Here is a 27,974-nt window from a genome sequence, read left to right on the forward strand (position 1 = left end):
AGACTCTCTCTCTGTGACCTTGTATCTTCCAATCACCGCTGACATCTTCCTGTGGGCATTGAAACCTACTCAAGTCTTAATCAGTTAAAAAAAGAAAACACAGGCCTTCAGCATTGCCTTGGCTTTCGGTGACCTCTGCATTCGCTTCTGCTGCCAGGGCCAACCTTCTTGGAAGAATCGTCCGTATTTGTTGCCTCCATTTCCTCACTCCTGCCCCGTCCTCCTGCTTCTCCAGCCTGGCTTTGCACCAGTGACCCAACTAATACTGCTCTGGCCAGAGCTGCTGGTTGCCTTCCTGTCCTTCTGTTGCCGTCCTCGTCAGACAGGTTTGCATTCTTCTCTTCCGTGACCTCTCGGCAGTGAGAGCGTTGGATGTGCTCTCACTTTGGCCTCCCAAGACCCTGCCCTGCCCCTCGGGCTTCTCTTCCTCATTGCCCTTTGCAGGTTCTTCTGACCCATCTCTAAGGTCCGGGCTTTGTATTCACGTTCCAACTGGGCATTGCCACTTTGCTATCTTGCTGGCACCTCATATCCAACAGATCCCAAATTGATCAAGTTACCCAAGCTTGAAACCTGTGACTCAATGACCATTTTCTCTTCTTGTCTTCCAAATCCACAAAGAAACCAAATCTGGTAAAATTCTACTTATCAACAGTTCTCTTTGTCTCCAATGTGTCCTGCTTGGTTCCCATCATCCTTTACCTAAATTATTGCTTTAGCAACCCTCTCCCTGCTATTGGTATCCTTCCCCGGTCCATTCTCCTGGCTGCTGCACTCAGAGTGATGCTTCTAAAATGCATCCTTGTCATGTCATCTCTCTGCTTCAGCTCTTACCCATTTCAATAATACCCTGTACCCAAACTGACTGGCGCCCCTTCAGACTATGTGTTTTCACCCTGTGCCTAAACAAGTTATCAAAGCACTGGAGTTCATGGGGAGTTGGAAAAGAGAGTTATTTTTCATTCCACAGAACTTCATGAAAATCCCACCTGGATATCAGTCACTCCTGCCCTCCAGAGTTCCTGATCAGGGGCTTCATGCCCCTCCCATCCCTTCTGTCCTTCCTCACTCACCTGTGGACCTGCTCATGTGTCCTAGCCTTAGCTCTCAGACCTGCAGTACTCGTACTCTATTTACCTCCACCCCTTTTCTTTTCTTTTTTTAAAAAAATTTTATTAGTTTCAGGTGCAGAAGACAAAGCAATACTTAGACATTTATCATTTATATCCCTCACACTGTGTGAACCCCCCTCCCCCCATCCACTAGCCCTCTGACATCACACAGAGCCATTACATTTCCACTGTCTCTATTCCTAATGCTGTACTCCGCTTCCTGTAACCATATACATACATATATATACATATATATATACACATATATATATATGTGTGTGTGTGTGTGTGTGTGTGTATATATGTGTGTGTGTATATATATATATATATATATAATTATAGTTGGCATTCATTATTGTTCAGCTTCAGATGTACAGTGCAGAGATCAGGCATCTACATCATCCCTGAGGTGGTCTCCCAAAGGGGACACGTGTCCATCGGATACCCTACAAAATTTTTACATTATTGATTACGTTCCCCAAATTAATTTTCAAAACTCCGTGTCCATCTTGTGGTTACCGACTGTTTTCTAATCCCCTCACCTTCCCCCTTATCCCCAACCCCCGCCCCTCTAGCAACCCTCAGTTTTTCTTCTATGTCTCCAAAACTGTTTCTGATTAGTTCATTCACTTATTCTTTTCTTTAGATTCCACATGTAAGTGAGATCATATGGTATTTGTCTTTCTCTGTCTGACTTATTTCACTTAACATAATGTTCTCTAGGTCCATCCATGTTGTTGCAAATGGTAAGATTTCTTTCTTCTTTATGGCTGCGTAATACTCCATTGTATAAATGTACCACAGTTTCTTAATCCAGTCATCTACCGATGGGCATTTTGGTTGTTTCCATGTCTTGGCTATTGTGTATAGTGCTGCAATAAACATAGGAGTGCATAAAGATTTTTGAATTGGAGTTTTGGATTTCTCCGGATAGATACCTAGGAGTGGGATTGCTGGATCATAAGGTAGTTCCATTTTCAGATTTTTGAGATACCTCCATACTGTTTTCCATAGTGGCTGTACCAATCTGCATTCCCACCAACAGTGCACAAGCGTTCCCTTTTCTCCACACCCTTGCCAGCACTTGTTGTTTGTTGATTTATTGATGATAGCCATTTTGACTGGGGTGACGTGATAGCTCATTGTGGTTTTTATTTGCATTTCTCTGATGGTTAGTGAGGTTGAACATCTCTTCATATGTCTGTTTGCCATCTGTATGTCCTTTTTAGAAAAATGTCTCTTCATGTCCTCTGCCCATTTTTTAATTGGGTTGTTTGTTTTTTTGGAGTTGAGTTGAGTGAGTTTTTTATAAATTTGTGATATTAACCCCTTATCAGATATAGCATTGGAAAATATCTTTTCCCATTCAGTAGGGTCCATTTTTGTTTTATTGATGGTTTCCTTTGCTGTGAAAAACTTTTTAGTTTGATGTAATCCCACATGTTTATTTTTTCTCTTACTTCCCTTGCGCGAGGGGATATATCAGTAAAAATCTTACTCTGGGTAATGTCTGTGAAGTTTCTTCCTATATTTTCTTCTAGGAATTTTATGGTTTCAGATCTTACATTTAAGTCTTTAAGCCATTTTGAATTTATTTTTGTATATGGTGTAAGGAGGTGGTCCAGCTTCATTTTTTTGCATGTGTCTGTCCAGGTTTCCCAGCACCATTTATTGAATAGACTGTCTTTACCCCACCGTACATTCTTGCTTCCATTGTCATAGATTAAATGGCCATATAGGCATGGATTTATTTCTGGACTCTCTATTCTGTTCCATTGATCTATGTGTCTGTTTTTATGCCAGTACCATGCTGTTTTGATTACTGTAGCCTTGTAGTATAATTTGATGTCAGGTATTGTTATACCTCCCACTTTGTTCTTATTTCTCAAGATTGCTGAGGCTATCCGGGGTCTTTTATGGTCCCATATAAATTTTAGGATTATATGTTCTATTTCTGTGAAAAATGTCGTTGGTAGTTTGATAGGAATTGCGTTGAATATGTATATTGCCTTAGGCAGTATGGACATTTTAACTATATTAATTCTTCCTATCCATGAACATGGTATGTGTTTCCATCTATTTGTATCTTCTTTCATTTCTTTCTTCAGTGTCTTATAATTTTCTGAGTTCAGATCTTTTACTTCTTTGGTTAAATTTATTCCCAGGTATTTTATAGTCTTTGGAGCAATTGTAAATGGGATTGCTTTTTAAATTTCTCCTTCTGAAGTTTTATTATTGGTATATAAAAATGCAACTGATTTCTGAATATTAATTTTGTATCCTGCTACTTTACTAAATTCATCTATCCGCTCTAATAGTTTCTTGGTGGAGTCTTTAGGGTTCTCTACCTATAGGATCATAACATCTGCATATAATGACAATTTTACTTCCTCCTTACCGATTTGGATGCCTTTTATTTTTTTTTTTTCTTGTCTGATTGCTGTGGCTAGAACTTCCAGCACTATGTTGAATAGAAGTGGAGAAAGTGGGCAACCTTGCCTTGTTCCTGATCTTAAGGGGAATGGTTTTAGCTTTTCCCCATTGAGTATGATGTTAGCTGTGGGTTTATCATATATGGCCTTTATTATGTTGAGATATGATCCCTCTATTCCCACTTTCTTAAGGGTTTTTATCATAAACGGCTGCTGGGTTTTATCAAATGCTTTTTCTGCGTCTATTGATATGATCATGTGATTTTTATTTTTCATTTTATTAATGTGGTGTATCACATTAATTGATTTGCAGATGTTGAACCACCCTTGCATACCAGGGATGAATCCCACTTGATCATGGTGTATGATCTTTTTAATGTATTGCTGAATTCTGTTCGCTAATATTTTGTTGAGGATTTTTGCATCTATGTTCATTAGTGATATCGGTCTGTAGTTTTCTTTTTTTGTGGTGTCTCTGTCTGATTTTGGGATCAGGGTGATAGTGGCTTCGTAAAAAGTGTTTGGGACTCTTCCCTCCCTCTGGATTTTTTGGAAGAGCTTGAGGAGAATAGGTGATAATTCTTTTTTGAACGTTTTGTAAAATTCACCTGTAAAGCCATCTGGTCCAGGGCTTTTGTTTGTTGAGAGATTGTTGATTACTGATTCAATTTCCCTAGTGGTAATCAGTCTATTCAGGTTTTCTGTTTCTTCTCGAGTTAGCCTTGGAAGGTTGTACGCCTCTAGAAAATTGTCCATTTCTTCCAGATTGTCAAATTTGTTGGCATATAGTTGCTCATAGTAATTTCTTAAAATTTTTTGTATTTCTTCGGTGTCTGTTGTCATTTCTCCTCTTTCATTTCTGGTTTTATTAATCTAGGTGCTCTCCTTTTTTTAATGAGTCTGGCTAAAGGTTTGTCAATTTTGTTTATCTTCTCTAAGAACCAACTCTTGGATTTATTGATCTTTTGTGTTGTTTTTCTGGTTTCTATTTCATTTATTTCCGTTCTGATCTTTATTATCTCCTTCCTTGTACTCTCTTTGGGCTTATTTTGTTGTTCTTTTTCCAGATCCCTTAAGTGTGAAGATAAACTGTTGATTAGTGATGTTTCTTGTTTCTTTAGATAGGCCTGCAATGCTATGAATTTCCCTCTTAGGACTGCTTTCGCGGCATCCCATAGATTTTGGGTCGTCGTGTTTTCATTTTTGTTTGTCTCGAGATATCTTTTGATTTCTTCCTTGATCTCCTGCTTGACCCATTCATTATTTAGTAACATGTTATTCAGCCTCCATGAATTTGTGTGTCTTCCAGTTTTTTTCCTGTAGTTCATTTCTCATTTCATAGCACTGTGGTCAGAGAAGACAAATGATTTCAATTTTCTTAAATATATCAAGACTTGTTTTGTGACCTAACATATGGTCTATCTTGGAAAATGTTCCATGTGCACTTGAGAAGAACGTGTATTCTGCAGCATTGTGGTGAAATGCTCTGAAAATATTGATTAAATCCAAGTGGTCCAATGTATCATTTAAGGCTGTTGTTTCCGTATTGATTTTCTGTCTGGAAGACCCGTCCCTTGTTGTCAGAGGTATGTTGAAGTCCCCTACTATGATAGTGTTACTGTTGATCTCTGTCTTTATGTCAGTCAATATCTGTTTTATATATTTAGGTGCTCCTATGTTGGGTGCATAGATGTTTACTAGGGTTATGTCCTCTTGTCAGATCAATCCTTTTATTATTATATAGTGCCCGTCTTTGTCTTTTAATATTTTCTTCATTTTAAAGTCTATTTTGTCAGAAATAAGTATTGCAACTCCAGCTTTTTTCTCATTTCCATTTGCATGAAATATCTTACTCCAACCCTTCACTTTCAGCCTGTGTGTGTCTTTTGATCTGAGGTATGGCCGCGTCTCCACTCCACTGCCTTCCCTCTTCCCCTGCTCGCCCAATTTTCCCCACCTGCAAGTAATTCTTAGCTGTTCTGCGTGATGAGCAGAGAGTCCTTTGATGGGTTATAAACGTCCCGTTTCTGATAAGATCCGGAGAACTCAAAAAGTGCGCCCCGCTGCCGCCATTCCTATGACGCCACCCCCCCCACCCCTTTTTTTATTCGGAGCCGCTGGTCTTTTTCCTGAATGTTCTGATCCTTAAATTTCATCCCTGTCTTGTCTTAGTGTGGGTTCCCTCGAAGCAGATTCTGGACAAGGAGGCTGCCTGTTCCGACTCCACTGTGGAAGAGCAGTGGGACCTCTCCGTGCCTCACTTTCCTCGTCTTTAAAATCCTACTTTATAAGATTGCAGTGAACATAAAATGTTGTGCGTGAGAAGTGCTTAAAACTCTGGCTGGCCCATAGTAGTAGCCCCATCAAGCTTGCTGCAATGATTAACAACAACTACTATTATTAAAAACGTCAGTTCTTTCAGGTTGCCATCCTCAACCTGTCTAGATCACATTAGAGCCCCCTCTTATTGTGCACCAGTAGCACCCTGGGCCTCCTTTAAATCACAATTGCACATTGGATGAGGGAAGGATGCTTACATCCTGTTCACCATCCCACACCCAGCCTAGTGCCTGGTATATAGCGGATAGTACGTATTACAGACGTACTCAACTGTTATGAACAGAATTAACCAGATGACTTGTAGAAAGAACATTCCTAGGTTGCTGTGTTTCTTACCTTGAAAAATCTGCCCATTTAAAAAAGAAAACATAACAAACCATAACTGTGTTCCAGGGGTTTGTCTTTAAATCCAGCATTACTGGGTGAGCCTGGGCAGTCTGTCTCCCTGGAACAGCTCCATCCAAGGGCCTTTCTCCACACCCCACATTGTTCCGTTCTGTGGTTACGGTGTGCAGTAAGGAGAGGTTACGTTTTTAGGACACTCAGGGTGTCCCTCCCTATTAGCTGATGAGAAAAATGTCCTCATGTTGCTTGGACTTGTAGGTTCTTTCCTAGTTACGGGGAATTTTCCAGGCTGGCTGTAATAAGAAGGTCTCAGAAAACCACAAAGAGGTCTGATGTTTTCTTCCGATTAAACATAATGACCCTTCTTCTTCTTATTTTTGATCATCTCTGTTTGTGATCTGAAATAATATTATTCTATAATTCTATAGAATATTTACTATTTCAATATTGTTCTATAATAGTATTTAAAGCATCGAGTATCAGAAATAAGGTTCTATTTTATTTTGATGCCCGCACCCTCGACGTCCTTTAAACTTTCTTTCATGCCAAATCAGAAGCCTTCTTCAAGACTTCTAACTCCCTTCCTTCCTTCCAGTATATTTAGCCTATGTACGTAATTTTTTACTGTAAAATACATACAGCATAAAATTTACGATCTTAACCATTTTTAAGTGGACAGGTCATCATCATCCTTCTCCAGAACTCTTTCATCTCCCAAACTGAAACACCAGACCCATTAAACACTAAATCCCCGTGCCCCCTCCCCCCCAGACCTTTGGCAAGCACAATTTTACTTTCTGTCTCTATGAATTTGACTATTCTAGGGGCCTCATGTAAGTGGACTCAATACAGTGTTTGTCTTTCTCTGCCTGGCTTATTCCACCTCGCATAATGTGCTCGTGGTTCATCCATGTTATATAGCATGTGTCCGAATTTCTTTCCTTTTTAAGGCTGAATAACATTCCCTTGGATTTACATACCATGTCCATTGGTGGTGGCTTCAACCTTTTGGCTATTGTGACTAATACGGCTATGAACATAGGTCTACGTATATCTCTTTGAGACCTCGCTTTCAATTATTTTAGATCTAATGATGTCTTGTACCTTCTCTCTTGATGCTTCTGTTGCATGGACGCCTGCCTTCCTCTTCTGGCCACTGACTACCCCTCCCCCATCAGCCTTCTTTGCCATTGTTCTCCTAACGTCCTGCTGTTGAGATCTTCATGCTTCAATATGGCCCTCGCAGCGCTGCTCCATGGAGAAAACAGTTTGACAGCTAAGAAATAGGACTTGTTCCCACCTCCTACACACCCACCAAAGCCTCCTGGTTTCTGAAGCCGTGCCAATGATTCCTAAATTTAAAAAAAAAATTCCCTTTATAATAGGGAAGATTTTTGTGACTGTTGACATTTTGTATTTTGAAATTTAACTATTGATATAGTACCATCTTCTTGATGTATGAGTCCTATAATTGTGATACTGATATTTATTTATTTTCTTCTCATGTGACAATCATAGAAAACTGGAAGGGATAGCAAAAATATTACACACCATACCACTACCTAAAGGCAACCACGGTCAACATCTTGATGCACGGCCTCCTGGCCTTTTTAATGTGCATCTTTGCATATTTAAGATCATACTGCCCTGCACTTTTTTCTTGCATTTAATAATGAAGTACAAGCATTCGCTTGTTTAAAAGGGCTTTATAAATGTTTTAATTATTTTGTATGACCGAGAAATATTTATAGGGTGTTCATTTGCTTAAACAACATCTGTGAGCTTGATCTCCACAGAATTGATTTCAGTGGCGATTATAAAGTAGGAGCTAATTTTATTTATTCTGGAATATTATCTGCTTCGCATTTTGTTCAGAATCCCAGTAAAGGTGTGATGTGAGCCAAAACAAGGGCATTTCCTTATTTGAGTGCCTTGATTTTCCCACAGTAAAAAGCGAGGAGGAGGCTGTGATACCCCTCTGGAAGGGAGGAGCCAGGAAGGGGGACAGGTACCATCTCAGGGGCATTGTCCCTCAGCCCAGAAATTGCCCTGTCCCTTCTCAGCTCGGGAAGTTTGACGCTTAGCACAGGTGGGTGGGGGACAGAGAGAGCGGCAGTAATGAGTCACGGGGCCTGGGAGTTAGGGACGAGGTGGTCCAGAGTGGGCCTCTGTAAGTCTTGACCCTGTTTCAATTATCCACGACTAAGAGAAGCAACCAGGGCTCGGCTTGTAGACTTACTTGAACCTCCGGTTATCGATATAAGGCAGCATGTAGTGAAAAAGAGCGCTAGCGTAGGAAAGTCAGAAATCTCGGGTCAAGTGTCAGCTGTCAGTCACCTGTCCATGTAACACAGAAAAGTCTCTTGACTGCTCTAATTTACTGATTTATGTAGAATCAGGGAGTTGAGCTGTATAGTCTCCGAGATTTAGTCTCCATAAATTATGGCCCAGGCAAGTGGCAGAACAAGGTTATGCTAGGAATCTCTTGGGGGATACTTCTTGATAAGTAGTTCATCTTTCCCTGATTTACTCGACCAGTATGGTACCAACTTCAGTAAGATGATTGCAATGCCATTTAATACTCTGCCTTGAAGAATGTGTGCTTCTAACTTTTCCTAACTGTTCTTACTCAACCTCAAGCTTCCCTTCTGAGAGACTTCTGTCTTTCCTCATGATTTCTTTTGCCCAGTGACCTCTTGGGTTTCAGAATTAAAGAAAGATGAGCTAGTAATCAAATAGCCAGGACGGGTTGCTGTCACCAGCTCTGTCCTCCCACTTGCCCGTAGCTGTGGCATACACTTTTTAAAAGGCTGCAATAAAAATAGGAAAAGCATTTTGAAAACTGGGAAGCATTGACGTGATAAAAGTAATAGCTTTGAGATATACATACCTGCCCTCAAGCATGTTGCTTCTTATCAGTATTAGTCAGTTATTATGTATTCAATATTAACAACAAAAGTTGTATTGAGAAACAAAACAGCCACAGGCCAAACCTTTTCAATTTCAGATATATTTATCTTACTATCTATTTTAGAAAAGTAGCACAGAGAATGTCTCAAGTAATGTTTATATAGTAAAGTCACCTATCAGTCAATCCGTTACACTTATTAAAGTGTTGTAACATTCATCTCCCACTTTTTGATTTTGATTCAGTGAACATGGTCTGATACCTGTGACATAATTTATATAACACAAAAGGATAATTTAGATACTATTTAATGATAACCCTAGTGCAAGCTCCCGTGCCACAGATGAGACATTTTTATGGCACTGACATTTCCCTCTTGAGAATGTATTTGTTGTAATAAAATACAATGACCACTTGAAATCTGTAGAACTTTGTGGAGTCTGAATAAATTGAAACAGCTTTCTTGTTTGCTACAGGAACACACAGCACACTACGTATTAAATAAAGCCTAAATATCTGTACAGAGCTGCAACCAGTGTTTTGTTTGATTACAATTGTGTATTGCCTGATCTTCAAATCACACTGAAAAATGACCTTTAAAATAAACTTTGAATGGATCTGATCTTCAGAGAAACAGTTCCTTTATTAATTAAACTTTCTCACTATGCATTGCTTTGATCCCGTCATATTTTTTAAAACTTCCTGAGGGCTTATTTTCAGAGCTTCCAAACAGATTATTTCTCAAAAGCCATAACATATTCATGGCTCAATGAATCCCAAAGACAGTGTTTCTAACCCCCTGTTAAGTTTATTTTTCTTAGTGTGCTAGTCTGCTGCATAATTTTCTTTGCTGTGGGTCACGTGATTCCTCCCGTCCATAATACACGCACTTAAAATTTTTACTTCCTGGTTGAGGCATCAAGATTATGTAAAATGCAAATCAGTCTAAATACCTAACAACAGGAATTTTAAAGGGAAAAGGCTGTTTTCTTTTTCTGTTTCATTATTGACACCTAAAAATTCGGACTGTGTGCTTGCCTGTTTGTATTTAGAAAAGTGAGCCTGTTGGGGATTTTTTTGTCCCTTCCCTTTCAGATTGAATCAGACTTTGCTTTCATTATAAAAATAATGTACCAACTAGATAGACTGTGGGAGTGGAATGGTTGCAGGACTGAAATCAAAATGGTTCCGATTATTACCGAGAGAGCTGTTCATTTACTTTGTTACTCTTTTCATGATCCGAATGAAGAGTACAGCATCTCTCAAAAGGTAATGATTTGATATTTCAGAATTGTAAATGGCCATTTAGCCTTTCTGCTGCCTGATATAAATGAAAGTAATTTCTAGCAGGCTGGATGACACTTGTTTTATCATGGATCTTAAAATCCCTCACATTTTCTCAAAGCAATTTTGAAGTTGTCATAGTAACAGCATATTTGGAGGTCTTTTTAGTAGTTCTTTAGCTAGAGTTAATTAATTTTATTAACTCTGGATGTCTCTCTTTTTACTCTTCTCTGACAAACAAGGGCCATAATTGCTCAAATATGTAGTTCATGTTCTTTATTTCTTGGTGACTGTTAAAGGACTTGATGTTTTGTAAGTTGTTTCAGGAAAGGAAGAGGAATGTTATCCATTGATTTCAGATAGGTAAAACTTGGATTTTTAGTTACTTCTGTGTAAAATTGCACTACCATGATAGGGTGGGAAAATAGTTTTATTTAAAGATGTAGGTTATGGGAGATAGTCCCCAAAAGTTAATGTTGACTTAACTGCTAGGTATTATAATCATCTTTTGCTTTTATTCGAGTATATCTGGAATAGGAATTGAGGGACACAGAAGGGAAATCTGCCAGACTTACAGGAGAAAAATTATTTCTTTAAAACTGCAACACTCATCTTCAACACCAAAAGCATGTTCTACAAAAGATTTATAATTTAAAAAAAAAAGGGATAAATCTGAGTTTGTCAAAATTAAAAATTCAATACTTGTTGAAGCTCAAACATATACTAAATTATCCTCTAGGAAAGTTTGTGGGAATTTTTTATTGGAAGAGTGTAGGTCAGGGTCTCCTATTAGTAAATCTGTGGGATAGAAATTCTTGCCAATATGGCGATCGGCGAGAGAAGAAGCTTTCTCTTGGGCAGGGAGAGGGGTCAGAAGAAAGAATGGTCTGTACTAGATCTGGATGCCGAGACTTTAAAAAGTATCACATGTTTGATGCTTTTGTTTTCTTGTAAAAGTGATCAGAGAGCTGTGACACGTAGAAAAGGTATCATGTGAGTTCTGTGGGTTTCATGCTCACGCCTGTATCCTTACTGTTCTGTGGAGTATTTGTTCATCCGGGGGCGATTCAAGACCGTCGGGGTAGCAGTGTGTGCAGCCAACAGCAGTAAAGGTGCTAATACACGGCCAGTGATGTCAGGAGTTACGAGACAGCGGTTTCAAAACACTGCAGTAAACAAGGTCAAAGTGTCCCATTTTGCTGGAAGAAGGTTTGTTTTTATGAGCTGGACAGTACATGGATGAAGTAATTTTTCAAAACAAACATCAAATTTATATGGTTGGGTTTTTTTTGTTGTTTTTGTTTTTAACTTTTTGAATTTAACCAGATGAGATTTAGTAAGTGTTGCCTTTTCAAGTAGTATTTTACACTTTTTCCATGGTTTTTTTTGTTATTGATTTTCTCAAAAACTCTGGAGTTTTCACACAGGGATGAAAGTACTTCTGATCTAGGATTCTTAAATGCAGTTTTGGAGAGCAAGCTAGGACCCAGTACTGGCAAATGCCAGTCCACAATTACAAGTATAAAAGACTCCTTCTAATTTGGTACCTTTTGCTCTTACTGAAGGAGGTGTTTTAAGTATGAGAGAGTTAATGGTGCAGGATACTGCTGACGGCGTGGTTCTCGTCCTAATGCATTTTCCAACCTTGAACCTGAGAATGCCAGACGCTCGAGTCTCTGGGCACTCATCTGAGTAGTTATCTGCTGGTGGCCCGGTTCCTGAGGTAACAAGAGGGTGGCCCGGGCGTGTGTGGTAACAGCAGCAAGTAGTGCCACGTGGCGCGCAGAGGTCGCCTCCATCTGCCCTGAGGATCCCTGGTCCTTGGAGCTTCTGAGATGCCCTGTGAACTTGGGATATCCTGTTAAGCGCAAGCGATTTTGGAGTTCCACGGTGGACCTGGATTTAAGCATAAAAACTGCTTTTAAAGTGAAAGCAGGGCCTTGGGGGAAGGAATTCCATCTCATTCCCGACCTGCTTACTGTGCTGGAAAACAAAGTAAGTTTTGTTTGTTTCTTTCTTAGTCACGCTCTCCTACATGTTTTTTCTTGCTAACATTATTAGACACCCGGTATCTGATAAGTGCCAAGTGTTTTCTCCTTCATTGGGAAGTAGGATATGAAGTGTGTTAAATAGCTAATTGCTTCTTTGATCTTTTCTCTCTCCCTCTTCCTGTATCTAGCATGCTGGCTTGTTTGTTAGAGATAGTAAGAGACCGAAATGTGTGTATGATCAGTGAGAAAACAGAAGTTCTTTTATTTCTTTAATGGTCTAAGAACTTTGCCATTAATGAGATGACAATGACATAGACCAGGCTTTTTACATGGTGTGGCCAGGAGCACATCTAGCAAAACAGCCCCAGCTCACTGCCCTTTACTCCCACTGGGAAGCTGTAGGGGTGTGTGTACAAGAGGAACGTAAAGACAGCGTCCCCATGTGGGCACTGCAAAAGCCAGGTGGGAATGGCTCCTAGACAAGAAGCTGTAATTTAAAAACCTGTCAGGGAATGGAAAGGAGCTGAGGAATGCAATTTTTAATGATGTTGAGAAAAACTAGACTTCATAGAAAAAATGAGATAAAATGTAGAAAGAGCGTAACCTTGTCAACAGAAACTGAACTTTTCCTCCATGTTAGAAAGTTTCATGCCTTGTAGAGTTATAGAAAATGTGTTTCATAGCTCCTAGGGAATAATTCCAAGGCTTGCTCGCCTACACAGCAGAGTCTATGACACCAGCCTGATTCTGACACTTGGCCCCTGCCTTCCATTTGTGTTTGTTTTCTACATGGACCATGCCTCCAGAGATGCCGCAGGGCTTGATACATTTTTAATACAAAGTTCTGTGGCTTTGAAAATGCAAAACAAATAGAATGGTGGATTTGTAATTAAATTATCCTTCCTCAAAAAATGGCCTGTTCTTACTGTAGAATTTTCTTGATTTTTCTCAACTGAAACAGTAACACTCTGAAGGTCGAAGGAGGCAGTGTGACTCTAACACTGAATGCTGTGTGAACGTAAGTTAGGGTCTCTGCGCTGTGAGAATTCGCATTTTATCTCAAAGTGCTGGTGACAGGACTCGAGGTGTGGGTGCTTCACTTGAAACACCTTAGGCTCCCAATATGAATGAATGTCTGAGAATTAATTCAGCAAACATCTTTTATGTATATAGCGTTGTGCTCAAAGCTCTAGTGTTTCCCCGTTAAACTTACAGAGATTCAGTTTATAAATTAAAGATTGAAAGCAGATTGAAAGAAGGGTGAATGAGCAGTGCATTATCAAGAAACGGTTTAAGGATGGTGCCAAGTGACAGGGCTGTCCCCTTCTGAGCTGCCCCTCCTAATTAAAGGGGAAGGTGGCTGCCATCTGTCTCCTTTTATTCAAGGCAGTAGGAGGCCTAGGGTGGAAGGAAGCACCCCCCCCCCTTTATTTTTCTCCCACTCTTTTTTATAGTCAGCTTTCTCCATAGTCAGTGACCCAGAAGGTCATTGGTGATCCGTCTATCTCAGAATGAATAGTAACACAAACACGCAAGGCACTTGCAAAAAAAAAAAAAAGTTTATGACACACATTGATCCATTTAGAATTCTGCGTGGATTATGTCTGAGAGTACTGTAATCTCTGTGTTGGTGTCTTTGCCCCCTTTTGTTACTGAGGGCGTTACTGGCAGGAAAAGTGGGGAGTTTTACGTTTACTGCTTTTGCTTTTTCATGGAAAAAGGTTTACACTCCACTGGGCATAATCAGAAGATGGCAGCATATAGCTGTCCAATAGGGATGTACAGCAATATTATTCTATCAGAATCAAGGCTACCTGTTAATTATGATATACACATGTCATCTCAAGGGAAATTGTGGGACAAGGTTGTTAACAGATGTCCGAGTTGGTTGCGGCAGCTTCTTGGACCAATTATTAAAATAATTCACATTGTTTATCCTTCAGTTAAGCAATAATCGCCTTTGGGCCTCTTTCTCATGAGAATAGGTTGTGGGAGAATTTAGTTTGGGCTCATGGCTTAATTGCTTTTGAAATGTAGAATAACAAAATGATTGAGCTTGCTTGCCTCAGTTTCCACCTCTTTAAATGGAAGAAATGCATGCTGGTTTTAGATGTACGCGTATTTAAGAGAATATGAAATAACATTTTCTGTTTTTGATAAAAACTGTACTGTAACTGGAAAATTCTAAAATCTTTGCTTGTTCTGTTTTCACTTTTTATATTCTTAAGCAGAGTGTCAACAATCACCTAAAAAGATTCAGTCCTTAAACACTCTTTAGCACCCTCAGGCAGTCAATATGGACTTCCCAGAATATGCTGGGTTTTAGAACTCTTGTGACATGGAAAAGTGGTGTTTCTTAAACCCATACAGTATGTTTGGAAAGCCCAAATGTGAGTGTCATGTCTTTAATTTTATTCAGAAGTTTTTGGTGTTTTTTTTTCTTTTTTTTTTTTTTTTTTCCCCAAACTTGTCATTAACTTGTGATGAGCTTTCTTGGAAACGTAGATGTGCTTTAGTTGTTGAGTCTGGGGAGAGCAGTGTGTAGGTTCTGGAAACATTGATGTCAGTTTGTATAACTGTCTGATACCCAAAAAGTTGATCACTTCCTAACCACTGAAGGGTGCACATTGATGTTGTTGAATTAATTCAGCCATTAATTGACAGGCAGGTCTTTGGGGCTTTTTCATGCAATAATTTTAAGCGTTCAACTAGGTGCTTCGATAACTAACCTTTTTAAGGTGTGATTTAAACTAACTCAGTTTTACCCATCAGTGTTTATTTCAGGGGGACTCAATAAATGAATTAAAGGAAGCACATCTGTGAAGTGTGACTCTGACATAATGTGATTAATATTTTAACTCACATAGCAAAACACACATAGACATGCAAATGAATGTTACCTCCTTGCAGTACTGTGTTAGTTGGGAAGAACTGAGTACATTCTGGTAGTAAGTACTGCAGATCCAAAAATGAGCAAGTCATAGACCTGGCCCTTTAGGAAGACACAGCTTAGTGGGATAAATGACATATAAAGAGGTAGCACTACACACTGACAAGTACTATAAGAGAGGTACATGTGGTGTTGCTAGAGCCCACAGGGGAATTAAAATAAAATTTGATGGAAAAATAAGAACTGTTTCATACATGATTTATAAAGGGGCTTACATAATAGGATTTTGGAAATGAAAGCCCTGAAAAAATCACTTCTATTTTAAGAATGAGAAGATTGGAATTTATTTCTGAAATGTTTAAATTCTTAGCCAGTTGAAAACCTTATGAAAAAAGGCATTCATTCTAATAGACATCTTTTTTTTTAACCCAAAGAAATTGTGGTATATAAAAGGTGAGGTTTAAAAAAGGTTTTGCCCATTGTTAGAATAACTATATTCTCCAAAGGAGACTCTCTGAAAGAGTGACTCTCATTTTCATCTTAAAATTGAGTACTTGTGGCATATTAAATATTCCAAAGCATTGCACCCCGTGTTTATTGCTGAGAATAGCTATACAGTTTGTAGGAGACAGTGAAAACTTGAAGCTGGCCTACATCTGTAAGTATATTGTGGGCAAGAAAAGCCTTCTTCCCATCCTCTTTCGTGTTTTATTTTGCGGGGACAGAATTTCTGTCCCATAGCCAATACTGGAGCTCCCTTGTGGATGAGTTAGTTCATTTAACAGTGATTTGTAGAGTGTCGCTGTATGCCAGGCACTGTTTTAGGAGCGGATCACAAGCCAAGCTGATTGACTGCAGACCCCGGGTGCTGGGGTCCTCACTGGGACCCTGTAGTTCTGTACAGTCAGCACCATTTCCTGGGTGCTTTTCCTGAGCATGATAGAGCGTGAGCCTGGACGTGGTGCCACCCTTGAAGATCTTGGAGCGAAGGTTCTGTGCACAGATAAACTCAGGATAAGCATAGAAAGAGAAAAGTATATTAACATAGAGAGAGAAATAAGTACACCACACGTTTGTAGAAAAGATTTTGTGTCTAGGGCTGTCAAGAGATATTTCATCTGAGGAGCGTTTGAGCTAGACATTGAAAAGAAGGCAGTGTTGGATGTGAAGACTTGCAAGGAGAGTGTCCAAGTCCAAAGAATCATGAGCAAAGGCATAGGTAGGGATAGGAAATACCAGTGTATTTCCTATCAAAGTGGGCAGTAACCGATTTGTTGTTGCTGGGCAACAGTGTGTGTAAAAGTGACTAATGACAAGATAAGGTGGCAAAGGTCTGTTGAGGCCAGATCCGGGAGGGCTGTGAATGTCGTATGACTAAACGCTGAAACTTTATCCTGAGTCACTGGGAGCAGTTGAAGAATTTTGATCGGGAGAGTGACAATTGGATCTCTCCTGTAAGAAGCCTCGTCTGGTAGCAATGTGTGGGGTGGCTTGGACAGTGAGAAACCCAGAGCTGGGGAAGCCCATTAGAGGGAGGAGGTGAAGAAGGCCTCAATGAGGGGAGACAGTTGGAAAACTAGGTAAGAGGTGGGATTTAGGGGCTGCCTGGATAATGGGGCAGGCTGGAGAGGAGGAAGATGGAAGCAAAAATAACTCCATTTTGATTTTTTGAACCCAGGTGCCATTTTTTTATTTCTGTGCCATTTGCCACGTGTTTCACATACATTATCTCATTCAGTCTTGTCCTACTCCTGTAACGTTGGTACTTTTGTCCTTATATTTCAGGAGGGAGAAAAGTAAGGCTCAGAGAAAGATTTGTCTAACGTTGTACAGCTAATAGGATATAGCACAGGGTTGTACAGGCATCTCTGATCTCTATGCCCGTTTCCTTTCTACTGTGCTAGGTTTAGAAGAGAAGAGATGATCTCTATCCATTTTGTACATGTTCAGTTTAGGTGCTGGAAGCTGTCCACGTGGCCTGGAGACGTGGAACTGACTCTCAAGACAAGTAACTTAGGAGGACTAGAAACAGGCGCTTGTTCATTTATTCAGCTAATACTTGTTGAGTGTCCTTACGGACCAGCGCTGCGTGGCCGTGGGAATACAGTGGTGAATGAGAGAGCCATAGTCGTGCTTCACAGAGCTACAGCCAGTGAGGGAGACTCCGTCCTATGGGTTGAGTGTGATGCAGGGTAAAGTGTAGAACTGCTATCAGGACACCTAACTAGGGGACCTAACCAAGTCTGGGGACAGAGAACATCTCTGAAGGAAGCTATGGAACTTAACATGACAGTCAAATGATGATTACCAAGATAAGAAGTGAAAAAAAGCATATTCTAGGCAGGGGGAAAAAAGAAGGTACTAAGACCCAGAGGCAAGAGAGAAACATGGCAGATCTGAAGAACTAGAAATGATGTGTGGCTGGAATGGAGGGAACCATTGCAAGGAGATAAGGCTAGAGAGGTAGGAAGCCGCTAGATCAGGAAAGGCCTCAGACGCTGTGTCAGGGAATCTGGTTATTTTCTTAAGGACATAGGAAATATTGGTGGAGTCTAACCACTGGGGTGACATGATGAGACTTGTTTTTAGAAAAACCATTTTGTCTTCTGGAGAACAGATTTTTAGGGAAGCCGGTACTAGAAGCAGGAAAACTTGTTAGGAGATCATTGAAGAGAGGGATCTGGGTGAGAGATGATGGTGATTTGAATAAACAGAGGCTCTGGTTGCTATTTAAGGATGGTAGATGTGTTGAAATTTGGGGATTTGTTGGATATGAGAGAGGAATAAAAGTTAATATGGAAGTTTCTTCCTGAGACAACTGAGTTGTTACTGGTACTTAAGTGGGGGACACATAGAAGGATCAGATTTGGGGGTTAGGATTATTAGGTTTGGTTATCCTAAGTAACTAGAATTCTAAGTAATTGGTAAAGGGAGCTGAAGGCTAGGAAGTTAGAGAGAGAGAGAGAGAGAGAGAGAGAGAGAGAGAGAGAGAAAAGAAGAAGAAGTTATTACTGTAGAAGTAAAGCAGTTCACAAGATAATAAAATGGTCACTAGAGTGGGTGAGTTAGAGAGGCTGGCTGTGAGACTTTTCCTATTTAGCCCAGTAACATTGGTGGCTTTCTTATTTGCCAAAAATCATATAAAAATGCGATAAAGTGGTGATGGGGATTAGTTAGTTTCTTGTCCAACAATTTGGGGTGTTTACTGGGGGGAGAAGATACCAAATGTCTTTGCGTATGTCCCTTGGTTCTCTGAGGGAGTAACCGGCATGCCTGCCATGGACTGGGCCTTTTGTGTGCCAGGAACGTTTTTATGTGCTTTACAGACAGTCTCATGAAATCTTCTCAACATTATCATCTCATCTTACATATAAAGGAAGCAATGATCAGAGAGTTAAATAATGTTTCCAAGGTAAGTAGCAGGGTAGGATTCAAACCTCATCTTGATGACACCAGCCCGTGCTGTCAGTCATTCTGTTGTGTCTGTGCTGGTGCCTCCCTGAGGCACCACTTTTCCCTGTGAGACTATACTCTCCGTGAGGACAGGATTTTTTTCTACTGGGTTCACCACCAGATTTCGTCATCTACCAAATGCAGTACCTGGCACCTAGTAGGTGCTTAACGCATATATGTTGAGTGACTGACAGACTCACTCTGTTTTCTGTGATCACTACCAACTAGCTGTGGGGTCAGGAAGAGAGCAAGCACCGACTTGAGAGTATATTATGGACATGTGTGGATTTAGCTCCCAGGCACCTTTCCAAGGATATTTTCTCTACTTGTCGTGCTTTAGGATGAACACATCAGCCTAGGCTTCAGTCAGGTAGTACATGGCTCTGTAAATAAATCTCCTTCCCAAAAGAAATCTAGACGATACTATGTGCATCCCACTCATGAGCATTCGGGACTGATCTTTTATAGCTTGTACTCTACTCTGGTCGAAGACATAATACTGGTACTTTTTAAGAAAACATCAAATTAGGTATTTTTAAAACATTGCTAAAGTTTTCTGTTTCTTCCATTAGTCCAGATTCCTCTGTCTTTCTCTCAGTCTCGCCACATGCACACACACACACACCTTAGTTTGTCACCTATCTCATAAGTATGATCTTTCTTTTTAATGAAATACATGGTAATACATGAAAAATGACTTTGTGAACCAAAAATGTATTGTATTTTGTCCAAATTTTTCCTCAAAGTTCATTTCCTTTGCTTCTCTTAACTGGGAACTAGATACTATATTCAGCACCATTATATAAGCTTATTTTTCCTCTTGTAAATAGTAAATTATGATGAATTTGACTAAAAAATATAAATTCAGAGTTAGGCAGTGTTCAATACTTAGCTTTATTATAATCTTGCCTTTAATTATACAAGTATGTGAGGTTTTCTGAAGACTCAAAGTAAATAATATGATTTTTTTTTTCTCTGTGAAACATGATATGGTCTGGAAGAGTCACCTCTAGTCTTGTATGTTTCATAAAAATACATTAACTTTTTCTGTGAGCCAAGGTTTATGCCTTTTCTAAATTTTTCACCTAAAGAAAAACCTAGGCAGCTAGAAACTCCATTATTCTTAGTGCAATCAGCCTTAGAATTTACATCCAAATCCAGGCCATGCAAGAATGTAGATTCACTCCGTAAAAACTCATTAGCAGCCTGCTTTCTACCAGACTGCACCTCCTCTCACTTTTTGGATGGCTTCAAAGTAGGACAGTTTATATTTGGGAATGACCAGTCAAAATAGCAAGACAGATAATAGGCAAGAATGTAATTTTTCAAAATTTAAATGGGGCAGGGTGGAGCACACATCGAAACAGGACACAGTCTTATTGGAGCTGTAAAATTAATAAATACCTTTTAAAACGGTGCCCTCTCAACTGTCTCAAACTCAGAATTTTTGCAGGAATGCCTCCTTTTGACTCTATTCTGAATTGTTTATTTTTTTTTTTTTTTAGTAAGAGGAAAGAAAACATTCTTCTTTAAGAATGCATTAGAAATGAAGACTATCAATTTTTAGAATATGGTGAAGACTGCTTAGCAAGGGTAGTGCTTCATTTGATCAGCCACGGAGGAGGAAGACAGGCGGAAGTCACAGAAGTGTTCCTGGCTAGCACATCTTCGCCATGATGGAGAAATGGGGTGGCTTTAATTGCAATTCTTTCATTCCCTTCCTTGCCAAGCCCAATGGCTTCTGTTACAGCATGTGGTGACTTCTCCCCTGGAGACTAACTCAGTCCAAGTTACCATAATGTTTAGGACCAGCTACAAAGACATTCCTTCCCCTAAACCCATGCCAAATCTAAATCAAACTAGCTTCTCCTTCCTGGCCACTCAAATAGATCCAGGCTCTTGTTTGAAAAGGACAAGAAACGCACAGGCCTCTTTTTGCTTTATGCCTGTTCGAACAGATACACAAGGCGTATCATGCCTAGTGTAGCTTTGAGCTCCTCGCTTCCTTCTAAGAGAGACTCTGATACTCTGTTCGTTTTAAGAAGGACATCTTAGATGAAAGGATATTTTACATGTGGCTACAACCAACTGTCTGCTATCAGGGCTGATGGGGGAAAGAAGGGTAACTTGAACCTCACAGGCCTTCAACATGGACAGTAGCCCCCAGAGGCTCAGGATCCAGCAGGAGAGGGAGACATTCTCATCCTTGGCGGGCTTGGATTGTCCACCCATCAAGCAAATCACACTAAACAAGTGATGTCAATCCATTTTGTCTTTAAGAAAGAAAGCCTAGCAAAACAGAAAAATGATTCTTGACAAATAAATTTGCTCTGACCTGTAAACCCAGTCATTTTTCCCTCGGCGTTTGATCCATGTATCACATGCGTTTTATTCATTCTTCTTAAAGTAATTCTATTTCATAACCAAGTTTGTTAGTATACATTAATTTTTTCATATTTTTAGCAGGATTTCTTTTCTTTCACTGCATAGTTTATTGGTTTGAAGTCTGACTTTCAACACAATTCATTTTTATGGGTTGTATTTCTGTCTTTCTAATTTGTTGATTATTTGATATATACACCAGCTTATGTGCAACACATAAGTAAGCACTAAGCACAATAAAAAAAAAAATGTGCTCCAGGGAACCACTACCCAGTTTTAGAATTAGAACAGTACAAATACTTTTGGATTTCTCTGTAGTACTTTGTTCCGATCGTTCTCCAGCTTCCTCACGATTCTGAATTTTGTGTTTAAAATTCTCTTGATTTTTTTAAACCAAATATCTACGTTTTATCCCATAAATGTGCATTGCTAAGGGTAATTTGAGACATGTAAAAGTGATGTCACACTGTGTGTGGTTTTTTTGTAGCTTATGTTTTCCCTCCAGATTATGTTTGTAAAATTCATCCATGTTGTTAGGGGGCATAGCTAAAGTTCCTTCGTGTGTGTTGCTCTAATATTCCAGTTGTGTGTGAATATATCACAGTTTACTCATTAGCTTGTTTATGGGGGGTGGGAAACAGTTCTGCTTTAGACATGTTGCCTTTGATGTCTATTAGAATGCCAGGGGAGAGACGTTAGTAGTAGACAGGTGGACGGATATTCAGGTCTGTAATTCTGGAGTGAGGTCTGAGATGGAGATGCCAGTGTGTATATGGTAGCTAAAACATTATTTCTCCAGCTGTTTCTAGAATGCTATTTAACCCATCAGTTGAGATTTTTATTTTTAAAATTATTATTTTTTATTTATTGACGTTGTTTTTGTTTTTCCAATTTGCCTCGTCACTTTGCTGAAGTTTGACTTACAACCGAATAAATGAGGAGAATATGAGCTTCAAAGAAAATAGGGGAAAGTATTTTGCAGGCTCTAAAAGGCTGTATAAAGGTTAGGTATCATTATTATAACATCTCTCATGGAATTTTGTGAGGTCCAGGGGAAACTATACATAAATTTGCTTTGTAAACTAAAAAAATGTGCACTCGGTTATTATATTTGATTTTGATACCTTGTTAACTTTGAACTAATAGCTATTGATAACCTGGCATTCGCTTTACCTGTATTAACTCATGTTAATCTTCACAACAACCTGGGACAGGTAGATACTGTCTACTCAAAATTTACGGTTGAGAAAACTACAATTCAAAAACGGTAGACCCAGGATTTGAATCCATGGAGTAGGCTCCTAGAAGCTGTGTTCTTAGCTGCTCTGTGGAACTGCCCCCTTTTATGGGCCCAGTACGCTTTTGCTGTGCTACTCTGCCGGATGGAACCGCCCGCCTTTTCAATGACAGGTTTCACCCAGTTGCTTCAGCTCTGAGGTTTCAACAGTGTTTAGGTCCCCCTTTCGGCATGGCCACCTTGAACCCAGCTACAAAATAGCACTCCAGGCAGTGGACTCCAGCAAAGGGCTTTGTCTCTACTGACTTAGTTTCACCACTAAACCAGGCCTTAGACCTCACAGGCCACTGGCCACCTGCCAAGTGCCCACTCCATCCCCGCTGAAAATGATGTCAACTTGATTTAAGTTCTTTGCGTGAAGCCACCCAGTGAGTCAGTAGAGGGCCAGGGTCTCCTGCCTTTCAAACGTCACATTTGTTTGGTGTTAATAAAACCATATTTCTCCAGGGGATCTGGCAGAAATTTGTAAGTGCTTAATTTTACTGCAGTAAATACTAAGAATCCTTTTTAAAGCAAGGAAGCCAAGCCCCAGCCAGGGAAAACACAACTTGCCCTGAGGGCCTTGGACAAACTCACATTGGCACTGGGATTAGATCAGAGCTCGTTGACTTTGGTTCCATTTCCACTGGGGCTCGCTGAAGGGGTTAAGACCTCCACTGTGGCCGCAAAGCCACAGCTGGACCTGGAAATACTCTTGCGAATGACACTGGAATGTGTGATGTCCTACCCAGAGTCAGCAGGTCACAGCTAATTGCCATCAGGAGGGTGTGATGGGGAATTGACACCTCCCTGCTTTTCTTGCTGTGTGAGTGAGCTTCTCCTATGTCTGTGAGTGTGCCATGTTTTCTAAAGCTGCGTCAATCAAGAAAAAGATATAGGCTTCCAGGAGAAAGGAGAAGAAAATCTCGATTTTAGACTACTTGACTGCTGAGAGAGCAGGCCGCGTGACTTACTACTTCATCAGAAGAAGAATCCTAGCCATATTGTAGACCCTGAGCTAAAAACATATTTTGATAAATAGCTTGAGAAACTTAACTGAGAAAGAGGTCTCAGCAACATAAAAGCTGAATTTCTGAGGTTGGTCTGATTGTGTTCCTACTGGAACTGGGTTTGAATGTATTTTTCAGAAGGGAAGTTCCCACAGGAGACCCATAGTAGTAAGGCACACAAGGGCACGCTTTGTTCCTTTTCATTCTCACAGTTCCCAGGGTGGCCACAGATGATGGAAGTTCATGTTCGTCTCTGCCGTGGCAGTCGTGGCAAACATGGACCAGATTCGAGCTACGCTCAGCTCAGGAGGTTAAGCTTCCTGTCAGTAGCTGTTCGCAGACAAGATGCTTCAGCACGACAGTGGTCTGTCTGGACTTTTCTTTCCCTTCGAAGAAGTCTGCGTTCACACTTTCTCTGCGGTGCCTGTGATTTTGTTGTACCTCGTGTCCCTGCAGAGATTGAGCAGGGAGGCCCACAGCCAGTGAAGCAGATCAGGCAGCACACCCAGCCTGTAAGCCCTGGGCTGCACCTCAGCTCGGGGCCCTGTGAGCGTGGTGAGACCGTGTCTGTCCTGTGTGGATGGTGCCCGTTGTAGGAAATGTCACACAAGGCAGAGCACGTCAGCACTCCCCCCAGGGCTGGGCGTCAGAGGATCCTCTTAGTGACACAACCTGCCTTCTTAGCCATCAGGGCTGACGTTGTCCGCTGTCCACAGTGCCCGTGCTTAGCACTGATAAGTGATTTCATCATTGAAAGTTGTCCCTTTACCAGTAGCTACATGTTTACGTGGGTGGTGAAAATGAGAAGAATTGTTTGAGAACGAATTCTCCCTTTCCACAAATATATCTAAGGTTAAAATTGGGACTTCGTGTTACCAAGACATGTTGAATGAATAGAAAGGGAAGAAGTGCTAGACTTCTATCACAATTCTTAAGCTATCCACTTAGAGAAACATAACTATCCTTACGCACAGATAAGTTGGAAGGTCAGTAAGCAGGGCTGCCTGCTGTCGTGGCTGTGGTGTAGATAAAACATGAAGGAGTTATTCCTCATTTCTCTGCCTCTGTGTCATAAATAATCATTTTAATTTAATGTTAAAAGATCACTCTGGTTACTATGAGATTTATGAGATAAGGGTTACAAAGAATTTTAAATTCTATGAATGGAAAATCTGATGAAACCACCCCTTCCGCTTACTAAAACCAGTGTAGTTGCTGTGGCAACGTTTCTTTCCTTCCCATCCTTCTCTTCCTATTTCTCTCTTCCCTGCCCTCCACTCCCCATCCCTTCCGCCTTCCATCCGTGCACAGTGTTTATACAAGGATAGCACAGACATTAGTCCTTCCTTCACGGAATTTGCAGACTAGTGGGAGAAACAGGCAGCCTGCAAGCACACAGCGGCAGTTGTAGGTCAGGATGTGCTCTGGAGGAAAAGAGCGAGCACAGGAGAGAATCTGAATTAAACCTGGTGTGTGCGGACTCTTTACATACGCAGAAACTAAGGAGGGTGACAAAGGGTCGATTTACAAGCATAAACACTTTGATTTTTATAACACTGTCTAGTACAGAATCACTCTTGGAGATTAGTGTGATGAGCTTGTTTTCATATAGGTAAAGAATAGGTAGGTAGAAAGCAAAGGAAGAGAAAGGGGGAGAGAGAGAAGAGGGAGGGAGGAAGGATTTTCCTAACAAGCAGAAATGACAACCTGTAAAAACTCATTTCTCACATGTGCGTTATAGGGTTGGATGATAACTGTTGGTTGAGTTGCGGTAAACCAGAGGAGAAAATTTATTTTGTTTGACTTTATTTCATAAATAAGGTTAGAGCTAGGGTATACATAGTCTCTGTCACTTTCAGAAGAGGAACTGGAAAAGGGCGAGTTCGTTTCTGGATATACAATAGCCATCTGTTCCGAAGGAAAATCCAGGGAGATATCCCTCCCGTCAGTGTCCTCAAACTGAAAACAGAAATCGGGTCCGCTGCTGATGGATGTTGACTCAGTGGGCAAGAGGGCATGGCTGTAAGGAAAGCCACCGTCCGTGCTGAGGGTGGCCACCCTGGATGGCGAGTCTGCCAAGCGTGGGCCTAACTTGTACACGTGGATTCATTCCTCTGCCTGTGTGCTGGGGACCACCTGGTGTGCATTTCCTGTTTTCTGTGCCTAGAAAAGAGGGCTGCGGAACTAACTCCATTCTTCCCAGTCCCTACCCCTAAATCAAGCACGCACAGGTCATGGGTACAGTGTCTCAGTTCTCAGGATCTGTCTTTGAGTCCCTTGGGGACAACTCTTGTCTCGTCTTTGACCCCTCTGACTAAAAGCAGCCAGGGCTTTTTAAACCAACTAATTTTTAAACAGAGGAGAAACTTCAAGCAGAAACCTATTAAAGCTGAACATTCCCTTTTCTCAGTAGAACATTAGATCATTGAAAGTTTGTTCACGTTTGTGATTGATCCCTATATTTCAATCATTTTAAAATAAATACTTCATGTTAATGTGAACAGTTGGCTTCACTGTCCCTTGTCACCGCCGTCATTTCCATGAGGTTCTAGGCCTTTTTGTGAACAAATGAAATGCGGTGCTTTCTTTATGATATAAATTAAATCTAGATCCCAATGATATTTGGCACCTCCTAAATACCCAGATGGGCACAGCATTTGTCTTGAAGTGAAGACGTGCATAGGGTTTTAATCACATCATGTTTTATTTTTGCTCTTTTAAATATCGCCTTTTCAATCGTTGGTTCTTAATGAATGACGGATTGTTTACAGTGGTTTATAACCAGGAATTTGAACATTAAAAAATTCTAATCAAGATACAGATGGAAAAACATTTTTTCCTTCTCATCTTTTACATTAGAATAAAAACAAATTGTCTCCCTTTTGGAAACTTAACAGTTTGAGAAATCACATCATTCCCTTCTTGAAAACTTAACGTTTAATAAATCAGTTCAGAGGAAATTTAATTATAGTTCTTAAACTATAAAAAACTCTTATAAAATAAAACCAAGGGTAGGGCTGGAATAAGTTTCACCTCTTGGGTATAACTGCCATTTGAAAGAAAAGCCGTGAAAAACAATTTGTGCTGTACCTTCTTCGTTGTGTAAGCACTGAACGGACTTGGGTTTTTTAAAAGCAGGAACAAGAAACAGAGTTAGTTTTCTACTCAGGTAGTATCATTGGAGTCCAAGGACCAGATTCCCAAACAGGCCTCAGATATCTGAGGGGACGTGGGTTGTTTGGCACAAGCGGAAGGCAGAGGGCTGTATCCTGTTGTAGGGGTTTTAAAAGAGAGTTTTTGATCAGAATTGTACCATCCTTTATCTTTTGAAGTGAGTAAATCTTGATAGCAGATTATTCTCTTGAAACTAGATTGACCCAATGACCACAGAAAGTTATGCTTTGGGAGCGTTCATTGAATTAAGAAAGAGCCGATAGGAGGGGCCAAGGAGCTGACAAGTACTGTTCCTTTTGCTGAACTTCTTTTCCAACTATGAACCCAGGTGTCATGGAAACAGGTGTTTCCATTGCCCTCCCTCTGTTGTGTTCTGGCTGTGCACCTCCAACACACACACACACCCCTCCAATATACACCTCCAGCACACACACACACCTCCAACACACACACACAACCTCTAACGCACATAACACACATGCATGCACACACACGCACACACACACACACACACACATGTGAGCACACCCTCCAAGACAACCCTGCAATCCCCCGTTCTCCAGCTGTGACTGTCCCAAAGGAGCCCAAGCACTGCAGGATCAGGCCAGGGTTTGCGTTTGGTGAACGTTGTTCATGCTCCCAAAGCAGAGACTGAGCTCCGGGCAGACATGTGGCAACAGGACGCTGTTCTCTGGTCCATGAACATAGTAGGACGATGCTTGCTGCTCCTGTCTGCGGACTGCCTGGTATATCTGTAGTTAGCATTGCATTTATAATGGAAGTAATTAATCTGACATGCAGATAGCTAAATATAATTTATAATCTGATGTAAGGTTGAAACATGAAAGATCATGCTTTTCAACTGCTCTGATGACTTATGCAGACAACTCATCTTAGATAATGGTGAATTAAGCCTGCCAGCATCTGAACATTTTTCACCCATTTGTTCAAACACCTGCAGATGGGTGCTTGCTAATGCACGTGTTTAATTGCTTGAACTTAAATGATAAAATCCCTCAAAGGATGTCTTCCTCCTAGAAAATACGACAGGTCTCTTGCAGGGACGGTCTTCCCATTCTCAGGAGCTCCTCGCCTCTCCCAGGCCGTAGGTGCTGGCTCCTCTTGGAAGAGGTCTTCTCTGCAATACAGGAAGTTTAGCTCTTCGGGGCAAGTGCAGCTGTCTGAGCCATCAGCAAAATCACTGCAGGAATTCCCTGGGAAGTCTGTTCTGTCAGAAACAAGTTTAATGCAGGAGCTATAGTGTATCCAGGTTTCTTCAAGACAATAATTGGCACCGAGCAAAAGGCTGCTTTATCAGCCCAGAGATTGCCTTTATTTTTAAGCTCCAGTCATTCACCTCTGCTCAGGCTGACACCC

At 40.6% G+C, this 27,974-nt stretch overlaps 1 long non-coding RNA gene across 6 annotated transcripts in view; it reads left to right on the plus strand.

The window, feature by feature from the left end:
* Positions 1 to 27,974, plus strand: part of LOC141567618 (uncharacterized) — a 200,489-nt gene that overhangs the window by 134,957 nt on the left and 37,558 nt on the right. Inside the window, exon 6 of one of the 6 annotated variants that reach the window (XR_012490428.1) lies at positions 23,636 to 26,996. The exons of 4 other annotated variants lie outside the window; for them this stretch is intronic. This is a non-coding gene — a long non-coding RNA (uncharacterized LOC141567618). Of the gene's footprint in view, positions 1 to 7,407; positions 21,531 to 23,635; positions 26,997 to 27,974 lie in introns of those variants that run through there. One more of the 6 variants, XR_012490429.1, reaches the window with a different exon arrangement.

Source organism: Rhinolophus sinicus, linkage group LG11 (genome assembly GCF_036562045.2).
Source record: "Rhinolophus sinicus isolate RSC01 linkage group LG11, ASM3656204v1, whole genome shotgun sequence".
NCBI classification, from domain to species: domain Eukaryota; kingdom Metazoa; phylum Chordata; class Mammalia; order Chiroptera; family Rhinolophidae; genus Rhinolophus; species Rhinolophus sinicus.